Source organism: Dendrobates tinctorius, unplaced genomic scaffold (assembly GCF_039654945.1).
Source record: "Dendrobates tinctorius isolate UK_male_01 unplaced genomic scaffold, ASM3965494v1 ptg000028l, whole genome shotgun sequence".
Classification (NCBI taxonomy): Eukaryota; Metazoa; Chordata; class Amphibia; order Anura; family Dendrobatidae; genus Dendrobates; species Dendrobates tinctorius.
The window spans coordinates 65,047,094-65,069,668 of NW_027361696.1; the positions used below are offsets into that span (position 1 = coordinate 65,047,094).

General features: G+C 45.7%; 1 protein-coding gene across 1 annotated transcript in view; it reads left to right on the forward strand.

The window, feature by feature from the left end:
* Nucleotides 1-11,810: 11,810 nt before the first annotated feature.
* The window catches only part of LOC141085477 (tetraspanin-4-like), a 116,853-nt gene continuing 106,088 nt past the window's right edge, over nt 11,811-22,575 (forward strand). The window contains exon 1 of the mRNA XM_073570868.1: nt 11,811-12,006. The gene's annotated coding sequence lies outside the window, so the exon portion shown is untranslated. The remainder of the gene's footprint in view (nt 12,007-22,575) is intronic.

The window sequence follows — 22,575 nt, forward strand, 5'->3', positions numbered from 1 at the left end:
TTGTGGACAGCTATCCAGGCCGAGTTGGGGGGGACACTCGCTTAGCAATGGGATGAAGGCACACGGTCACGTTTTCTCCATAAAACAGTCTATTTGGTTTATTTAGGCATCATACACGGCACCGCAGGCCTTGTTACACATCACAGACCTAACACATAGTCCATAGCACTTTATAGTATACGGCTTTAACTCACAGTCACTAAACATGCTGGACTTCTCACTTCATCCCGTTACCGTGGGTGACCACCAGGGGTGGATTAAGGGTAGCCAGGGCCCGGGGCAGTTCAGACTCTGTGGGCCCCCCTCGTCACGTGACGGGGGTCACGAATCGTAGAGCCGCACTCCACATAGAGAATAATGGGGCCTCCAGCACCGACCTCCACCCGCAGAGCCGCACTCCACATAGAGAATAATGGGGCCTCCAGCACCGACCTCCACCCACAGAGCCTCACTCCACATAGAGAATAATGGAGCCTCCAGCACCGACCTCCACCCGCAGAGCCACACTCCACATAGAGAATAATGGAGCCTCCAGGACCTACCTCCACCCGCAGAGCCGCACTCCACATAGAGAATAATGGAGCCTCCAGCACCGACCTCCACCCGCAGAGCCGCACTCCACATAGAGAATAATGGAGCCTCCAGCACCGACCTCCACCCGCAGAGCCGCACTCCACATAGAGAATAATGGGGCCTCCAGCACCGACCTCCACCCGCAGAGCCGCACTCCACATAGAGAATAATGGGGCCTCCAGCACCGACCTCCACCCGCAGAGCCGCACTCCACATAGAGAATAATGGGGCCTCCAGCACCGACCTCCACCCGCAGAGCCGCACTCCACATAGAGAATAATGGAGCCTCCAGCACCGACCTCCACCCGCAGAGCCACACTCCACATAGAGAATAATGGGGCCTCCAGCACCGACCTCCACCCGCAGAGCCTCACTCCACATAGAGAATAATGGGGCCTCCAGCACCGACCTCCACCCGCAGAGCCGCACTCCACATAGAGAATAATGGGGCCTCCAGCACCGACCTCCACCCGCAGAGCCACACTCCACATAGAGAATAATGGGGCCTCCGGCACCTATCTCCACCCGCAGAGCCGCACTCCACATAGAGAATAATGGGGCCTCCAGCACCGACCTCCTCCCGCAGAGCCCCACTCCACATAGAGAATAATGGAGCCTCCAGCACCGACCTCCACCCGCAGAGCCGCACTCCACATAGAGAATAATGGAGCCTCCGGCACCGACCTCCACCCGCAGAGCCGCACTCCACATAGAGAATAATGGGGCCTCCAGCACCGACCTCCTCCCGCAGAGCCCCACTCCACATAGAGAATAATGGAGCCTCCAGCACCGACCTCCACCCGCAGAGCCACACTCCACATAGAGAATAATGGGGCCTCCAGCACCGACCTCCACCCGCAGAGCCTCACTCCACATAGAGAATAATGGGGCCTCCAGCACCGACCTCCACCCGCAGAGCCGCACTCCACATAGAGAATAATGGGGCCTCCAGCACCGACCTCCACCCGCAGAGCCACACTCCACATAGAGAATAATGGGGCCTCCGGCACCTATCTCCACCCGCAGAGCCGCACTCCACATAGAGAATAATGGGGCCTCCAGCACCGACCTCCTCCCGCAGAGCCCCACTCCACATAGAGAATAAGGGAGCCTCCAGCACCGACCTCCACCCGCAGAGCCGCACTCCACATAGAGAATAATGGAGCCTCCGGCACCGACCTCCACCCGCAGAGCCGCACTCCACATAGAGAATAATGGGGCCTCCAGCACCGACCTCCTCCCGCAGAGCCCCACTCCACATAGAGAATAATGGAGCCTCCAGCACCGACCTCCACCCGCAGAGCCGCACTCCACATAGAGAATAATGGAGCCTCCGGCACCGACCTCCACCCGCAGAGCCGCACTCCACATAGAGAGTAATGGGGCCTCCAGCACCGACCTCCTCCCGCAGAGCCTCACTCCACATAGGTGCCGGAGGCTCCATTATTCTCTATCTCCACCCGCAGAGCCGCACTCCACATAGAGAATAATGGGGCCTCCAGCACCGACCTCCACCCGCAGAGCCGCACTCCACATAGAGAATAATGGAGCCTCCGGCACCGACCTCCACCCGCAGAGCCGCACTCCACATAGAGAGTAATGGGGCCTCCAGCACCGACCTCCACCCGCAGAGCCGCACTCCACATAGAGAATAATGGAGCCTCCAGCACCGACCTCCACCCGCAGAGCCACACTCCACATAGAGAATAATGGGGCCTCCAGCACCGACCTCCTCCCGCAGAGCCGCACTCCACATAGAGAATAATGGAGCCTCCAGCACCGACCTCCACCCGCAGAGCCGCACTCCACATACATGGCTGCTCTCAGTGCTCTGTGCTGTGCGCACAGGACCTGTGATGAGGTCACAGGAGGGGAGGAGACAGGGGTCACATGATCGGGGGCCCTGACACCTTACCTCCTGTGATCTCATCACAAGCCTTTGCACGCTACCAGCAGCACCAGCGTTCACGCTACTTGTAGATGCTGCTGGTAGCAGAGCACATAATGCCGCCCCCACGGTCACTCACTTTTAGGTGGGGAGAAGATGGAGTGCCATTGCAGCAGCCAGCAGGAATGTGGTGGGGGCCCCCTTAGAAGCTCTTGTGGTGGGGGCCCCGGGGCTGAAGCCCCGCCTGCCCTGCCTATAATCCGGCCCTGCGCGGTTGCGGATTATAATGGGGCAATTTACTGGCCTGGGCTGTGGGCCCCTTAACCCCACTGGGCCCGGGGCAACTGCCCAAATTGACCTCATTATAATCCGCCACTGGTGACCGCACGCCGAACAGTTCATTACATATGCCAACGGAACATAATAACACCGACAGTCTGTTCCAATGACAGATACTTCTCTGCCGTTATTATAACCCCCTTCGTCTGGAGTTACCTTCCTGGAGCTCCTGCTCAACACACTGACCTCCTGTCAGTCCTGGTTCCCAGGGAAGCTGCCGAACTGGGATCACCGTCCCTGACAATGCCTTGCTCACCAGGCCACCTGACAGTTCCAGGCCCTCAGACGGATGGTAGCTTCCCCAATGCAGTGCTGTCACCGACTCTGCCAGTCTATGGTCTCACCTGTGCTCTTCAGGAAGTCCTTCCCCTCCTGGGAGCTTCCAAAACATAGACCTTTCAGGATCTTAGAACTCGGACTATGTCAATCAAACCCTGGTCACATTATGTAGCTGTAACCACCGTCATAGGGGTGTGTGGTTAGTTGGTTCCGCCCAGCTCTCCGACTAACCCCGTAAGCCCCCCTTATAAACTACACAAACACTTGTGGAACTACAAGTCCCAGAGCAGCAACATTTTGGGCTTACAACGCAGACTTCCTCTGCGATACATACCGGCCATTTACAATAATGCCGGTCATTGTCTCACCATCACAGCTACGCCTCCGTACGTATCCTGAGGAGCACATACAGCGCCCTCTAGCTGTAACAGGGATCACTGCCTCACAATAGACAGTGCATTTAATGGCTGTTTATAATCATTATCATCAAGGTCCCAGCAGTTAATCAAGTGCTTGACATTAATTTCTTCAATGATCATTTCCAGGTTGTACCTTCATAAAATAAGATGTAGTAAAAGGTCTCATCCATGTAATGAGGGCAACACAATATATAAACGTGCGGTGGCAGATTTCTGCGCATGGGTCTCCTAGGTCAGTGGTATTTATCACCGAGATGTTCTGCCCTTTACAATAATATCTGCAGGTTCATGAAATATGAACAAAACGAGCGGAGAATAAAAAACTGCAATCCTGTGCATCCCGTGGTGACGTGTGTGAACCCTTCCAATGGATCCGTCATCTCCAGCATTGTTGCTTTATATCCAATGACCGCGGCCTCTGCATGGAGAACACGTGTCCTTCCGAAAGGTAATGTGTCCTCAGAAAATCAAACTTATTGTATAAATCAGACTTGTTATGTTAAAGTTTTCATGAAAGGTTTACCCAAGAGTAAATAGGACAGAAAAGTCAAAACAGTGATAACCACAAAACAAGAAAGGAAGGGGCATAAAATATCACCACCTGGAGTATAAACCTTATAATAAATGCTTTATTAATAGAATATGCAATAAACAATTAATAAAATCAGAACTACTGAACACTAAATGTCCAGGGACAGAGTGTCACCACAGCAATACAGCCATTTCACAAAATGCAAAATTCCTTTATAATCAACCCAGCAATTAGATCAAAATGTGTAATCATATTACAACCAGACAGAAAAAATACCAATCAAAAAAGCAACATAAAAATTGCAATTAATATAAGGTGCAGGTGCAATAAATAGAGCAAAAGGCAAAGTGCTGAACCCCATTGAGGTATAGGTATCATAATAAGGCATATGTAAAGTGCATAGTGCAAAATTCTACAGCTCAATACAAGTGGCTGATCACAGAAGCAAAAAGAGCCTTAGTGAACCGCTGAGAGAAATGTTGCATTGCTACTTACTAAATAATGATGGCAGTTTGCTGGTAACATGCCGTCCCTGCCGCCCCATTGTTATTATTGTAAAGCGCTTGTAAAAACAAGAAACTTTGCAATTTATTACCTCTTATTAAACATACTCTGCGTTCTTAAAAAATTAAGTATTTTTAATTATATTGTGTACTGCTCTTTGCCTTGATTACCGGCCACCTCTGTAGTCTTTCAGTGGTGGATGGATTTCTAGGTAAGGCCACATGCACACATTGAATATTTGGTGAGTTTTTTACCCCAGTATTTGTAAGGCAAAACCAGGAGTGGGTGATAAATGCAGAAGGGGTGCAAATGTTTCTATAAGGCCGGCATCACACTAGCGAGAAATACGGACGAGTGCTATGCGAGAAAAAATCGCATAGCACTCGGACCAATGTTAATCTATGGGGCAGCTCCCATCATCCGACATCTTCTCGCCCGTACTATACATGCAGAGGAAATGGCAGCATGCTACGATTTGCACTGTATTGCTGTCGAGACTCGCCAATGCAAGTCTATGGGTGCGAGAAAAAAACGGATTACACACGGACCATGCGTGTGACTTATGAGACATACGCACCGGTATCCTTTACAAAAGCCGGCAATTCAGTGCGCTATACTGTAGAATCACACTGACAGATTTAATAAAGAATAGAAAGAATAGATATATACACATAGAATACATATATATTTCTATTCTTTCGTTTGTGTTTTAAAGGGAATCTGTCGCGGTCTATGCCCCGAAAGTCTTCACAAGCAGGACACACTTGCAGGGCATAGACCGCGCTGGAAAATACCGGCGCATGCGCAGTAGAGATTATATGCTTCGCCCACAGTTGGGCAAAGCATACTGCGCAGGCACCGGAGGCCTTTACAATGCGCAAGTGCGGAAACAACGTTATCTGTGATATTCACAGATGAAGATTACGTTCAGCAAGCCGAGGGGGAGGGAGAAGACGACTAAGCCACGCCCATCGGACCGGACAGCGACGATTTGCATACATCTCCAACAAGATAAAAAAAGGTATTTATGCCTCAAAGGTGCGGGGTCAGGGGGAATAAAAAATCCTAATAGAATCCTTATGGGACGCACAATTGGGTGATATCTTTATATGATATCACTAAATATGGGTGACAAATTCCCTTTGACCTGTGATTGGGTTCCATTATATGTCCATTTTGCTAGCCGGCGAGAAAATCTCACCGTATGGATGCCAGACGGATATTTTGATGTGAGGAAATCGCATCCTAGCATCAAAAACGGATTAAATATGGATCACTGTTCAAGAAACATTGATGCGATTCTTGGCCGTAAAAAACGGACTGATTTTCATACATTATGTGTGACTCCAGCCTAATGATTTTCCTTTGACCATTCCACTCCTGGTTTTGACTTACAAATACTGGGGTAAAAAACTCACCAAATACTCAATGGGTGCATGTGGCCTAAGGCTGGAGACACACTGATGCAGGAGAGTCAGACAAGTGTAATGCAATTGTCATGCGAGTGTAATGCGTTTTTTATGCAAGTACAATCCAATTTTTCACACCTAGCATCCGATTTACATCCAAATGCAGTGCGACTGCTCTCAGACTGCAATGCGATTTTACATAGAGAAATGTTCTAAGTCTTTTACACATTGTTTTAAAACGAAATATTCTTCAAAATATATTTTAGATAGATTAAAAGCTGGCAAATGAACTGCCGGGTACAGTATAGAATAGAATAGCTTATAACAGAATAGATATACTGTATACACATAGAATAGGTGTATATATATATATATATATCTCTATATATATGTATGGCAGTGACACAAATATATATATATATATGAACAACGACAAAGCAAAGTCCAGCAATAACGTGAGCAATCCAGGATGCTGTTAAAAAATTTTTCTTTTTATTCATAAATCCATTAAAATGCAATGGTCCAAGCAGTTCAAAACAGCAATAACGCAGGAAAGTCGTGCAGATAGGACTACGCGTTTCAGCGGTAGAACCCGCCTTCTTCACGGTCCAGAATCTGGTTTCAATAAAGTGCTATTTTAATAGCCCATAAGGCTATGTGCCCATGCAGCAACGTTTCAGTTCAATAGGCTTGAAAAAGGTTCACATCTATTGAACCGAAACATTGCTGCATGGGCACATAGCCTTATGGACTATTAAAATAGCACTTTATTGAAACCTGAATGGTGTGCTGGTTTCTTCTTTGAAGGATTATATATATATATATATATATATATCTTTATATTGTACTAGCTGAAGAGCCCTGGCATAGTAACTAACTACGGTTAGTTATAACAAATTATAATGATTATATCTATATATATAAAGCTAAGTGTAGAGCCCCGCCCACTCCGCATAGCCACATTCACTAGAATATCCCACATCATCCCGTCAGCCAGAGCCACCGGACTACTACCCCTAATAACCCACATCATTCCGTCAGGGCCACCGGACTACTACCCCTAATATCCCACATCATCCCGTCAGCCTGTGGTCAGAACGAGAGCGATGAGTGGAACGGTCCTAACTTCCATACCGGGGATCCCTTTAAGAGAGGCCTGATGTCAGGCCTGAGTGGATTTGCCCTGGCTTCCATACTAATGATCCTTTTAATAGAAGCCTGGGGTGAGAATCAGAGCGCTGAGGTATTTACCCTAACTTCCATACCGAAGATGCCTTTAAGAGAGGCCTGGGGTCAGTACCAAAGTGCATAGTGGATTTGCCCTCACTTCCATTATGGGGATCCCTTTAAGAGGGGCCTGGGGTCGGAACCAGAGCGCTGAGTAGAATTTCCCTAACTTGAGGTTGTTGTGGAGTGGGAAAACTGTTGCTCATAGCAACCAATCACAGCTCAGCTGTCATCTATTAAACAGCTCTGGTGAAATGAAAGATGCTTAGTGATTGGTAACAACATATGTCACAAAGAATGCAGAGCACCCCCCGCCTGTCTAAGATGCCAGGGAATTGCTGCTACAGTCACTTGTCACATAGCTCAAAGGAAGGCTTGTCTTACTGTGGAGCTCACTTTTTATTGCTTGTCACAGTACAGTATAATGGTGCCTACTGTACCTTGTGTGCTGCTGCTGCAAAAAAAAATAGTGTTTTAAGCTCATTCTTTACATTTTCCAGTCTGACAAAATAGTCTTTGTGCGACTGATAACTTCAATGTGCAGCACTAGGGATTTGCAGCTGGAGCTCATACCAGCATGCACCACCAGGTGGCACAATACATACATAATATATTTTTATATATATATATAATAAATAATATATTTCTGCAATATTTTGGGGCGCTGGTTCTCCTATAACTGTACATGTAGACAGGGCCGGATTTAGACAAATTGGGGCCCTAGGGAAAATTCAAAGTGGGGCCCCCATGTCCATATAAAACACGTACATGTTACAACAATATTGGTATCACCAGTGTTTTCAATCAGTGTGCCGTCCGTGTTTTTCCGGTATGGATAATGGAAATGAAATTGGAAACCTTCTCATATACTTTCCATGTTAGACACGGACGGCACATATACAGTACACGGACGGCATGTTTACACGGACCCATAGACTTGTATTGGCCCTTGTCATCTGTACTGCTGGGAAAACACGGACACGAGTGCAGCACCGTAGGTCAAATAGGGGACACGTGGCATCCGTGAAAAACATCATAGGTCGTGTAAAGGGGCTGTACAGTCATATAATAGAAAACATTAGCTGATTTGCTGTCTTTTTCTACATCCTACATCGGAAACAGCAGAATAAAAAGTGATGAAAAAAAATGTCCTACATGTCCCCCAAACTACTCTGCTAAATCCCCCCTGGCTCCATGGCCGATGGTTCAGGGTCCCTGATAGTTATTAGTCTCTTTGCAGCTATAATATAAGGTGCTGCCACAAGACCACTGCAGCCCAGTGCTAAGACTCGCAGAGACCCCCAGAGCCACAAGACCCCAGCAGCCCAGTGCTGGGACTGGCAGAGACCCCCGGAGCCAGAAGACCCCTGCTGCCCAGTGCTAAGACTGGCAGACACCCCCGGAGCCACAAGACCCCTGCTGTCCAGTGCTAAGACTGGCAGAGACCCCTGGAGCCACATGACCACTGCAGCCCAGTGCTAAGACTGACAAAGACTCCCAGAGCCACAAGACCATTGTAGCCCAGTACTGAGATTGGTAGAGACCCTCGGAGCCACAAGACCCCTGCTGCCCAGTGCTAAGACTGGCAGAGACCCCCGGAGCCACAAGACCCCTGCAGCCCAGTGCTAAGACTGGCAGAGACCCCCGGAGCCACAAGACCCATGCAGCCCAGTGCTAAGACTGGCAGAGACCCCCGGCGCAGCAGTGCTGGAGCCGCAGGGGATTTATCATTTCATGCAAATTATTTTTACATTCTCAGAAAACCCCTGTAGTGTCAGTTCACACGCACCATTTTTGCTGTTGATTGATCTACGTTGTTGGCAGGAAATATTCTGCTTTTCACTTGCATTTTTGTATCCCATTCATTTGAATAGAGAAAAAAACTGCAGAAACGCTGAAGGACGACAGCAACAGATTTATATAAAAAAATGTCTTTTAGGCCACTGTCCGTGTCTGGCCGGTGTCCGTGTCTAGCTGGTGTCCGTGTCTGGCCAGCGTCCGTGTCTGGCCAGCGTCCGTGTCTGGCCAGCGTCCGTGTCTAGCCGGTGTCCGTGTCTGGCCGGTGTCCGTGTCTGGCCAGCGTCCGTGTCTAGCCGGTGTCCGTGTCTGGCCGGTGTCCATGTCTGGCCGGTGTCCGTGTCTGGCCGGTGTCTGTGTCTGGCCGGTGTCCGTGTCTGGCCGGTGTCTGTGTCTGGCCGCTGTCTGTGTCTGGCCGGTGTCCGTGTCTAGCTGGTGTCCGTGTCTGGCCGGTGTCTGTGTCTGGCCGCTGTCCGTGTCTAGCCGGTGTCCATGTCTGGCTGCTGTCCGTATCTAGCCCGTGTCCGTGTCTGGCCACTGTTCGTGTCTAGCCGGTGTCCGTGTCTGGCCGGTGTCCGTGTCTGGCCGCTGCACTGGGACAGCGTGGAATAGTAGACTGCACTATTCCACACAATACTATATTAAGTCCTGTTCACACTGCGCCTCTGCAGTGCGTTCGGGGGCTCTGCCGGAACCCTCTAAAATAGGATTCACGTAAATCACCAACGGGGCCACAGACTGCACTGACACCAGCAGTGGTCAAATGAATTTGTTTTTTTTCTGAAATTGACATTTATTTTATATTTCACTTGTCATATTATATAGCACTGTGTACTTACAATTGCTCATTTTGCCTTTCTACCCGGCTACTTCTCTTTCCTCTGCTCTATGTAGAAACAGGAAGTCTATTTTCCCTGCATTTCAACTCCTAACCCAGCTGCGCTCCATCCACCCCCTACCAGGGACTTTTGCAGTGATAGTAACAAGTTCCTGACTGCAGGGAGAAAGAGAGAGAGGGAGGTTTGCGAGAGACGCTCCAGAACTACAGAGGATGCACAGCCTTATTCACTGCTGTACACCATCTGGGCACTTCATAAAGGGACTACAGACGCAGGGGGCCACCTTTGTGGGTGGATGCCCCAAGCATCTGCCTGGTCTGCCTGTCCCAAACGCAGGCCCTGCATGTGGACAAGAAGACTAACATTAGCCGAGAGTTTCTTGAAGCATGGCCAATAGGACTTCATGCACAGGTGGTCTTCTAATGAAGAACCAGTCCCTCCAAAACTGCATCATAGGCTGAATGCTGTTTTACACTGCAGAAGATGGGTCTAATGTTTTCAAAACAGCTGCAGATGAGTTATGACTTGGAAAAGGGTCAGATATTGGCTTATAGGGTGCTACCTTCAAAAGCTAGCACCAGCGGCATAGTCTTCGTTCCACCTAGAGAGAACTAATTTGCATATTTTTTTCCAGTATGCATTTGTCTCCTTAAAGTGGTTATTCCCGTTTTTATAGATGGATATTGTAGAATAGAGCTTGTAAAACCAAGCAATTTTGCAATTTACTGCTTCTTAAAATTTGCATCCGTTTTTGAGATATTAACACTTTGCTGGTTGCCTAGGAGACCGGCCAACGCTGACATTTAGATTGTAAGTGCTGTGCTGAAGCGGGCCAGGATTAGAAGGTAACGGCGTGCTCCAGAGATCTTGGTCAGCTTCAAAACAGTGCTTGCATGGTTAATAGAAATGAGCCTCTAAGCCCGAGTATGTTTTGCTATCTAGCAGCGGTGGTCGGTTTCCGAGGCAACCAGTCATAAAAAAGAAAAGTGTTAATATCTCAAGAAAAGCTGAAAATATTAATAAGCGGTAAATTGAAAAATTGCTTGTATTTACCAGCTCCATCCAACAGGTACCCATTTGTAAGAATGTTAATTAACCCTTTAAGGTCTCTAAGTAGTGGACAACCCCTTTCTTAAATACTATGTTGCCCAGTGTAAAGTAAAAATAACAGATACACATCTCTCGCACTGGGGCCTTTCTAGTAAAGTCGGCACCAGGTCTCCAAGGGCTTGCATGACATTGTTATGCCACGTGAGCACCGCAGCCAATTCATTTGAAACCACTGATGAACTGCAGCACTCGTGATATAACAATGTCACGGAAACTCTGGGAGACCCAAAGTGTTCATATATGATAAGTCTTCGTTGAGGCTTATTTGCCCATGCACTCACTTCCTGAATAGCCTCTGAGCTGCAGTGTAAAGCATGGTGAAGAGAGATTTATCTTTTGTGCTCCGCATAGTAACCTCTCACTTCTTTCCCTTTTTCGCTCCTATATTATAGCGGGTAAGGAAATATGATATTTTTTTAGAGCCGCATTTCTTTTCTATTATTTCCTGATCATATTACTGAGCGTTTTCCAAGTTAAACCAGATGTGACCAGACAATACAAAATAGGAATTTAACAATTTCCCCTACTAAATGATCTTACATATTGCGAGAAAGTGTTTGCACCACACTAGTCTGAATGGCATCCAAAAAAAAGGACCAGGAAAAAAAAAAGAGACAAAACTCAGGGGACATTTTCAGTCTGCATCCCGTCCAAGTATGGAGACGAGGTTATTGCTAAACAGAAATTCCTGAAATTTGTAAAGTGGAAAAAAGTTTTAGGAAAACTTCTTGCCAGTATTAAAAATAACCTTTCGCACACATATTGTCTGAATTATCCAGCACCCCTTGTGTTGCTCCCATAAGAGTGCGTGCCCCCCTCCCATTTCCTCCTGTAAGACCCTCACCTAACAACTCCCAATCACAAGACTAGTCCCAGCCCCTCTTTTAGCAGTGCCACTACCCTTGCAGCCAGACACTACTGAGCTGACACTGGGGAACTACAGAGCTCTGCCACTGAAAAAGGGGATTACTGCATAGTTCATGGTGTGGCGGAGAAAGACAGAGGATCAAGAATAACATCCTATCTGCAGAGTCTAGCCATCGACTAGAGATTCGTGAGGCTGCCCCTTGTCTCTACATCTTGTACAGAGGTAAGCGGCATCTGAAGAACTTCCATAGCAAGTGAGGGCTCCTTTAAAAAGTTGCACCGTTGTTCCTTTTGGGGTCCAGAATCGAATCAGTAGTAATTTGCAGACTGTACGCCCCTTTACGAAAAAGTGTTGAAAACTTGGAATCTATTTATGAATTGCGCCGGGGTCCGTTCTCCTTTGTTGTTAGTTTTTTGCATGCTGATGTTATATCACACGTCTGCTACTGTAACTATATGCTAAAGTGGAACGCAAACCTTAGGTCATTGCTTAGTTAGCAGTTTTATATTCTAAAACTCCCTTTAAGGCTGGGGATACACGGCGACTTTGGTTGCGACACAGCAAAAAAATTGTAGCATACCGCTGCTACGTCGCAGGCGAATATTGCTACATTGCATAGTGTACCCACCATCCTAAAGATGTCTTCAGATATAAGAAATGTGTGATATCAGAGATATAAGGCTGGGGATACACGGTGACTTTGGTTGCGACACAGCAAAAAGATTGTTTCATACCGCTGCTACGTAGCAGGCAAATATTGCTGCATTGCATAGTAGTGTACCCACCATCCTAAAGATGTCTTCAGATATAAGAAAGTGTGATATCAGAGGATTAATAAATTGCAGGCAATTATTGCTATATTTTAGCCCTCGCGGACAGGTTCCTCTCTCCTCCTGCACCAGTCGTGACTTGTACTGTTTAAGAATACTGTACTTGTTTTTATTATGTATATCCCTCCTCACATGTAAAGCGCCATGGAATAAATAATAATATTACATAGTGTACTCACCATCCTAAACTTGTCTTCAGATATAAGAAGAAACTTGTGATATCAGAGGATATATACATCGCAAGCGAATATTGCTATTTTACATAGTGTACCCACCATCCTAAAGATGTCTTCAGATATAGAATCAAAGCAGGATTTGATAAATCATCCCAGACAGCTGTCTGTCCAACCTCTGTTTGAAGACTTCTATTGAAGGAGAACTCACCACCTCTCTTGGCAGCCTGTTCCATTCATTGATCACTCTAACTGTCAAAAAGTTGTTTCTAATATCTAATCTGTGTCTCCTCCCATTCAGTTTCATCCCATTGCTTCTAGTCTTTCCTTGTGCAAATGAGAATAAAGTTGATCCTTCTGCAATGTGGCAGCCCTTAAGATATTTGTAGACAGCTATTAAGTCTCCTCTCAGTCTTCTCTTCTGCAAGCTAAACATTCCCAAATCCTGCAACCTTTCCTCATAAGACAGGGTTTGCAGACCGGTCACCATTCTGGTCGCTCTTTTCTGAACTTGCTCCAGTTTGTTGATGTCTTTTTTAAAATGTGGCGCCAAAACTGGACACAGTATTCCAGATGAGGTCTGACCAAAGAGGAGTAGAGGGCAATAATGACTTCACGAGATCTAGACTGTATGCTTCTGTTAATACATCCTAGAATTGCATTTGCCTTTTTTGCTGCTGCATCACACTGCTGACTCATGTTCAGTCTGTGATCTATTAGTATACCCAAGTCTTTTTCACATGTGCTGTTGCTTAGCCCTATTCCTCCCATTCTGTATATGCTTTTTTCATTTTTATTGCCCAGATGTAGTACTTTGCATTTTTCCCTGTTAAAAACCATTCTGTTAGTTGCTGCCCACTGCTCCAGTTTATTTATATCTTTTTTAATCCTCTCTCTCTCTTCTCTAGTATTAGCTATCCCTCCTAGCTTGGTGTCATCAGCAAATTTAATCAGTTTACCCTCAATTCCTTCATCTAAATTGTTAATAAAGATGTTGAACAATACAGGGCCCAGGACAGAGCCCTGTGGTGCCCCACTTGAGACATTCTTCCAACTGGATGTGCAGCCATTTATGACTACTCTTTGGGTCCGATCACTAAGCCAGTTATGAATCCACCTAACAGTTGCCTTGTCCATTCCATACTTAGCCATTTTTTCAATAAGGATTGTATGAGATACTTTGTCAAATGCTTTGCTGAAGTCAAGATATACTATATCTACAGCATTTCCCTGATCCACCCATCAGTGATTCCTCATAGAAGGAAATTAAGTTAGTCTGACATGACTTATTAGTTACAAACCCATGCTGACTCTGTTTAACCACTTCATTCTTATCCAGGTACTGATATACATGTTGGTTAATAATTTGTTCAAAGATCTTTCCTGGTATAGAAGTCAGACTCACCGGCCTATAGTTGCCTGGGTCCACCTTCTTCCCCTTTTTGAAGCTAGGAACAACATTTGCTCTTCCCCAGTCTTCTGGGACGCCTCCTGTTCTCCACAAATTTTCAAAATTATGGAGAGGGGTTCAAAAATTTCTTCTGCTATCTCCTTCAGTACTCTGGGGTGTAATTCATCTGGACCTGGAGACTTGAATTCATTTAGGTTGGCTAAATGTTTCCTCACTATCTTTCTGTTTATAGATATCCTGGATTCTTCTATTCCCTTAATAGGACAGTGAAGAATAGTTGATGTTACATTTCCTTTCTGAGAGAAAACAGATGCAAAATAGAAATTTAAAAGTTTGGCCTTCTCAACATTATGTCTTACCATTTCATCATTTTCATCCTGTAAAAATCCTATAGCATCTTTGACTTTTCTTTTACTTTTGACATATCCCCAAAATCCTTTATTATTGCTTTTGACGCCTCTTGCAAGCCTCAATTCAGAGATATAAGAAGAAACTTGTGATATCAGAGGATATATACATCGCAGGCGAATATTGCTAGATTACATAGTGTACCCACCATCCTAAAGATATCTTCAGATATAAGAAGAAACTTGTGATATCAGAGGATATATACATCACAGGCGAATATTGCTATATTACATACTGTAACCATCATCCTAAAGATGTCTTCAGATATAAGAAGAAACGTGTGATATCAGAGGATACAGTGCCTACAAGTAGTATTCAACCCCCTGTAGATTTAGCAGGTTTACACATTCGGAATTAACTTGGCATTGTGACATTTGGACTGTAGATCATCCTGGAAGTGTGAAATGCACTGCAGCAAAAAAGAATGTTATTTCTTTGTTTAATTTTTTTTTAAATTGTGAAAAGTTTATTCAGAGGGTCATTTATTATTCAACCCCTCAAACCACCAGAATTCTGTTTGGTTCCCCTAAAGTATTAAGAAGTATTTCAGGCACAAAGAACAATGAGCTTCACATGTTTGGATTAATTATCTCTTTTTCCAGCCTTTTCTGACTATTTAAGACCCTCCCCAAACTTGTGAACAGCACTCATACATGGTCAACATGGGAAAGACAAAGGAGCATTCCAAGGCCATCAGAGACAAGATCGTGGAGGGTCACAAGGCTGGCAAGGGGTACAAAACCCTTTCCAAGGAGTTGGGCCTACCTGTCTCCACTGTTGGGAGCATCATCCGGAAGTGGAAGGCTTATGGAACTACTGTTAGCCTTCCACGGCCTGGACAGCCTTTGAAAGTTTCCTCCCGTGCCGAGGCCAGGCTTGTCCGAAGAGTCAAGGCTAACCCAAGGACAACAAGGAAGGAGCTCCGGGAAGACCTCATGGCAGTGGGGACATTGGTTTCAGTCAATACCATAAGTAACGTACTCCACCGCAATGGTCTCCGTTCCAGACGAGCCCGTAAGGTACCTTTACTTTCAAAGCGTCATGTCAAGGCTCGTCTACAGTTTGCTCATGATCACTTGGAGGACTCTGAGACAGACTGGTTCAAGGTTCTCTGGTCTGATGAGACCAAGATCGAGATCTTTTGTGCCAACCACACACGTGACGTTTGGAGACTGGATGGCACTGCATACGACCCCAAGAATACCATCCCTACAGTCAAGCATGGTGGTGGCAGCATCATGCTGTGGGGCTGTTTCTCAGCCAAGGGGCCTGGCCATCTGGTCCGCATCCATGGAAAGATGGATAGCACGGCCTACCTGGAGATTTTGGCCAAGAACCTCTGCTCCTCCATCAAGGATCTTAAGATGGGTCGTCATTTCATCTTCCAACAAGACAACGACCCAAAGCACACAGCCAACAAAACCAAGGCCTGGTTCAAGAGGCAAAAAATCAAGGTGTTGGAGTGGCCTAGTCAGTCTCCTGACCTTAACCCAATTGAAAACTTGTGGAAGGAGCTCAAGATTAAAGTCCACATGAGACACCCAAAGAACCTAGATAACTTGGAGAAGATCTGCATGGAGGAGTGGGCCAAGATAACTCCAGAGACCTGTGCCGGCCTGATCAGGTCTTATAAAAGATGATTATTAGCTGTAATTGCAAACAAGGGTTATTCCACAAAATATTAAACCTAGGGGTTGAATAATAATTGACCCACACTTTTATGTTTAAAATTTATTAAAATTTAACTGAGCAACATAACTTTTTGGTTTGTAAGATTTATGCATCTGTTAATAAATCCTACTCTTGTGTAAAGTTTGAAGGCTCTAACTTATTTGCATCTTATCAAACCTGCTAAATCTGCAGGGGGTTGAATACTACTTGTAGGCACTTGTATATAAATCACTGGTGAATATTTTTATATTACTTAGCGTACCTACCATCCTAAAGATGTCCTCAGATATAAGAAGAAACTTGTGATATCGGAGGATATACCGTATATGTCGCAGGCGAATATTGCTATATTGTAAGCTGCAAGTTGCAGGACATCCAAGTGGTTCAGGCTTTTTGTGACATGCTTGTTGCAGTCACTTAACCATGCGGGTTGCAATGCCACCCCGTTGACTTGCATTATAACACCGCTGCGTTCATCAATCTTTGGCCACGCCACCAAAGTCACCGTGTACCCACCATCCTAAAGATGTCTTCAGATGTAATAAGAGACGTGATATCAGAGGATTACAGATGGCCGCATAAATCGGACGGTGTTTGGAATGCAGTGCACGGACTCTCCCGTCTCAACCCAAGAAATACATGAAACTGTCACGCTCATGTTGGGAGAGCTGCCGGCCAGTCTGAGCACTATGTTCAGATCACGGTCCCATTTGTATGGCCTTCTGACCTCCCTCTTAAAGTGGAAGTCCACCCTTAGGTAATTGCTGTCTGTTTAAACAATTGTGCAGTTTGTATCTATTATCTTTTTGGACCCGGTGCAAAGGTTTAGGATATGTGCACACAACATCTTTTTTCAGGTGGATTCTGGATTCTGCACGGAACCCAATCTTCGAAAGTAAAAAAAAAAATAAAAAGTTAGCATCATATGAAAAAAGAAAGAAAGGATGGCACTCACAGTTCTGTAGTGGTGATTTTTATTGGATAAGAAGCATAGGCTCGGGAGGAATGTACAAAGGGTGGACAACGGCCGTTTCACGCACTTGCGCTTCAACGGTGAGTGCCATCCTTTCTTTTTTCATATGATACAGTCTATGTGCTTTTGCTGGATCGAGCACCCGTTCTATAGGCAGAATGGCGCACAGTCCAGGTGTGTGAATTTGCTTCAGAGCCATGGAGATTCATTAAGGGAGACACAGCAGTGCCGAATTTTTTCTTCAGTTTGGAAAAAAAAAGTTACCTGACCATTCTTCATCCGTCTTTATCATTTGTAAAAAGAAAAAAAGATGTCACTGCAAAAATGACGGAAAAGACGACAATGAAGACATCTTGTTATCTTTGCAGTGCTTCAAAAACGGTGCCTCTAAAAGGCGTCATGTGCGCATGGCCCTAGACTTGTATCTAAATTCTGTGGTCGAAGCAAAGTGGCTTGTTGGTGCCCCGCCTAGGACTTAGTACCCAAGGCACGCTCCCTAATTAGGATCGGAGAGTGGTGACCATGATGAAGGAACGTGCTTAGATAAGGTGTTGCCAGATCATGGTCGGGTGCTAACCGAATGTCTTCAGCGAGCTCGAAAAATATGTTTGAGTCCCCACGGCTGCATGTCTCACGGCTGTTCGATAGGTGCAACACATGCAGGGATGGCCTGTTTGTTAGGCTGTCGAACATTGCGAGACATACAACTGCGGGGACTTGAAAATACTTTTCAAGAACGCTGAAGACACTCGAGTGGTCGAATAACACCTTATCTGAGCACGTTCACTCATCACTATAGGAGAGATTTTACAAAAGAATGGCAGCAGTCAGACATGACTGCGTTGACTGCTAGTACATGATGAATCCGCAGGTTACAGTAAAACCAGAGTTTTGTGGTGCGTTGTCTGCGGTTTGCCAGTGGTATGTTTTACTAGCAGGACTTCCTTTTTTACTGACTGCTATTAAATGGACTGGTATTTGGCAGGGATAGGCGTGCGAGTGGTGGTAGCCAAGTGTCTGAAGCACACAACGCTACTGGATGCGGCTTCACAGATATTGACAGCCCTAAAGCCTGGAGCTGATGAGTTATTGAAGGTAACGGCGCGTGTCGTCAGTGTTTTCTATCTGTTTCTTGGTGACGGTTGAATAGTACTCGGGACTTTATTGATAGCATTGGGTGAGGAATCGACACAGTTCATGCCGCGGTTTTGGAATGGCATGATTCTGTCCACTGCTAGTGATTTTATTTGTCACGAAAAAAACTGTCAGTAGGAAAAAAAATTTGGCAGGGCGTATAAATCTCTTGATAGAAAAAAGCCCACTACATTAAGGCTATGTGCACATGCTGCGGTTTTTGCTGCGGTCCCGCTGCGGTTTTGGCCCTGCGGAACCGCAGCAGTTCCGCAGACATGGCACTTTACCATGTTAGCCTATGGGTTTTCAAAACCGCAGTGCTCACGTTGCGGTTTTTTCCGCGCGGTTTTGCTGCGGTTTTTTTCTGCAGCATGTCAATTATTTCTGCGAATTCTGCTGCGGTTTCACACCTTTAGCAGGCCAAAACGCAGCAAAACCGCAGGTCACTTTACCTGCGGTTTTACCTGCGTTTCCGCGCGGAAAAAACCGCAGCGGAATCCGCAACGTGTGCACATAGCCTAAACTAGCCACTTTATGCTGGCACTGGGGATTGAGCAGCAGTGCCATGCTGACTTATACGTTTGCTTAGAAGAGCTGCGCTTGGGTCATGCAAGGAAACGTTACGTGGAAAATTTGGAATACGGGGCCCATTAAATTCAAGGAATGTATCACTCATGTTCAAGGGGTTAATAGAGCGGCTCAGAAGGTACGAAAATAGGGAGGATGATTCTGAAAAAAAGGGGTAAATATAGGATCATGGGTAACTATTTACTCAACAGATTTTTGGGAGGAAGGTTGCGACTTGGAGCGATACTATCATTGGGCAAATGTCGTAACATAAGGAAGCCATCAAGGTGCATCTACATATTTATATGACAACCAGTAATTTATTGGATACCCCCTAACTTTAATATTTCATAATATGACATATGGAAAGGGGGCGCCCACTTCAAAACGTCCTTGACTAATATTTTTGGGGGATATTGGCTGCTTGGTAGCAGGTTCTGATCTCTTCTTGTCAATCTAGAAGTCTACTAGTCCATTTTGATTTGCAGGATCCAAATTGGTCATATATTGTGCACTTGTCCTGCATAATTGAGGCACAGGGGTCCCTATTTTAGCCGCATTCCCTAAGAACAGCTAATCTTCCCAATGTGAAGAGCAAGGGGATGTGTTTCCAGTCTTCTGCTGGGATATATACAGTTTGCACCAACACAGACGTCCGCACTTTACAATGTTGTTAAATTCTACATTGTTTTGGTTGGAAATAGAACTGATGTGTTTTCGACTGGATGGAACATCACTTTTTATGGGTGTTGGTGCAGCTGATTTTATGAGAAAACCACAGGACCAGTGACTAAGCTCGTCAACTAATAAAGATGTCACTTGGATGGAAGTACAGACCAGGAGGAGGGGAGAGACAATTGGTAATGATTACTATTCCATGCACATAGTTTCTGGAGCAGCCAACAATGTTCTTCTGCTCTGGAGATGGTGACATCATCTCATCCGACTATTCGGATTCTCTGGTTGTGAGATTTCTCCATCTTCACCCAGAGATATTCAAGTCTGTTAATTAGACCTGATGCTAGAAGAAGATAAAAACTCATAAAAGTTGGAAACTTCCAGGAGGATCCTAAGTCTATGTTCACGCAGAGTTTTTTTTTTCTCATGGCCTCCAAGAGGATCTACAATGGAGAAGTGAGGAAATCGGACTAACATCTCGAATGCAACACATGGGAAAGCTACAGATGTGTATACAAGTGACGCCTGTACGCCACAGGTCACACACTGTGTAAACTTAGACTAGACAAAAATAGCCAAACATCCCTCAAATGCCTGAGAATGTAGATTTTGTGTTATTAAAAGCCACGTAGTTACATGCACCCTCCTTCCGTGCTGTATAACGTGGTTGCATCAGTGACTCTCTGTCCATACTTTCAACAGCACTGTAGCCAGTGAATGACTACTATGGCACGTGATTGCAGTGAGGATCACAGGCCCCTTAAATTGGAGCGTCGGGAGAATGGTAGGTGGCAATTTACATGGTATTTAGTTTTGGCAAAATGGATGTCATATAGAGATGAGCAAAAACATGTGCAGGACCTTGATCCACATACACAGTTGTTCTCTGTGGTAGCCAGACCAGGACAGTGCCAACATTCCCAGTTGGCACATCCTGGGATTACTAAGCTCCTGCAATGTGATGACATCATGTAAGGTGCCCAGGATGTTGGCACTTCAGTGTCCACCAAGGAAGTTTGCCATGCTTGGTCCTTCAGAAATGGAGTCCAGACATGGATGCCAAGTCCTGCAAAACTTCTTGCTCATCTCTAATGTCATAATGTGTTTCTTAAAACCATCATCAAACCACACTCCCTTCTGTAGTAACCACACCTCCATTTAACCAGGTGCTCTTTGGACCCCAGTTCTCGGGACCGGTATATATCCCAGCAGATCATACAGTACATTTATCACATACCCAGAGGTTCGACCAAACCGCGTAACCTTAATGTTCCATCCTCAAGACTCTAGATTTGGATGGAATTTTTTTTTGTTCCTAGTTGACCTTGAGGAAAGATTCTGGTCCTCATGGTCTTGCCCTACACGGGTTGTTCAGGAAAGACAAAGTTATGGATAGGTGATAACTTTTAGATTGGTAGGTCTCACATCAACTGGTAGAATGGAGAATTTGTATCCCCTTTTCATGTTAGAACAAAATGACAGCCTAGCCGCCACTCTACTAACCCCCTAAGGGGCTGCCAAGCGTTGCGCTCGGCTTTTTCTGACAGATTCATAGACAATGAATGGAGCGGTGATCGAACATACGCACTAATGGGAATAAAAGTGCTTCTTTCTGCCAATCGGTAGGGGTCCCATAGGTCCTATGCTGTGGATCTTCACTGGACAACCCCTTTAAGCACTGCTAATGTAATCAGTATGGTTGCAGTGGTCATAATATTATTATTCTTTAAGTTTGTCAACTCAGCCACTCATACTGAAAAAATACCCCAACATGTAGGTTTCATGGCCAAATTCCTGAAACATGAGCTGATAAATAGGTAATTAAATCTTACCACACATTTCAGCTTACTTTAGCCTTTTTAATAGCATCCATGTAGCTAAACTTCGAGTTGGCGGGACATTGGCAGAATTTATAGAATATTTCAGGAAACACAGGGCCGTAAAGGCAGATTTCAATAGTCACGTACTACTGGGAAAACCCTGAGCTAAAAATATTGACTAAATTCGGAGAACTTGCCACACGTAGGAATGAGCGAAGTGAGAGCTCTCTGTTCACATGTGTGAGATCAGATGTGGAAGTTTTGGTGTAAAGAGAAAATGAGAGTTGGGAAGAAGGTCCACTCCGAGGGGTCTTCCTTGCTCAATATTCCAGATATTATATATACAATGTATTGTTTAGTGTTCCCTTTATTTTTTGAGCAGTATTATTATTATTATGCATTTATATAGCGCCATTTATTCCATGGCGCTTTACTTGTGAAAAGGGGAAATATAGACAAGTATAATAAACATGTGTAAGACAAGGGACACACAAGTACATAAGGAGAGGGGACCCTGCCTACGAGGGTTCACAGTCTACAGGGATGGGTGAGGATACAGTAGGAGAGGGTAGAGCAGGTCTTGCTGTGGTTCAGTAGACCGAGGATCATTGCAGGCTGTAGGCTTGTCGGAACAGGTGGGTCTTCAGATTCTTCTTGAAGGTTTACGTTGATGGTGAGAGTCTGATGTGTTTCGACAGGGAGTTCCAGAGTATGGGGGAAGCACGGGAGAAGTCTTGTATGCGGTTGTGGGAAGAAGAGATAAGGGGGGAGTAGAGAAGGAGATCTTGAGATGATCGAAGGTTGCGTGCGGGTAGGTACCTAGAGACCATGTCACAGATGTATGGAGGAGACAGGTTGTGGATGGCTTTGTATGTCATGGCTAGGGTTTTGAATTGTAGCCTCTGGGCAATAGGAAGCCAGTGAAGAGTGAAGAGCCTGGCATAGTGGGGAGGCTGGGGAATAGCAGGGAGACAGGTGGATTAGTCTGGCAGCAGAGTGCAGGATGGACTGGAGCGGAGCCAGAGTGCTAGAGGGGAGGCCAGAGAGTTGGAGGTTGCAGTAGTCGAGGCGGGAGATGATAAGAGCATGCACTAGTGTTTTTGTGGTTTCGTGGTTGAAGAATGAG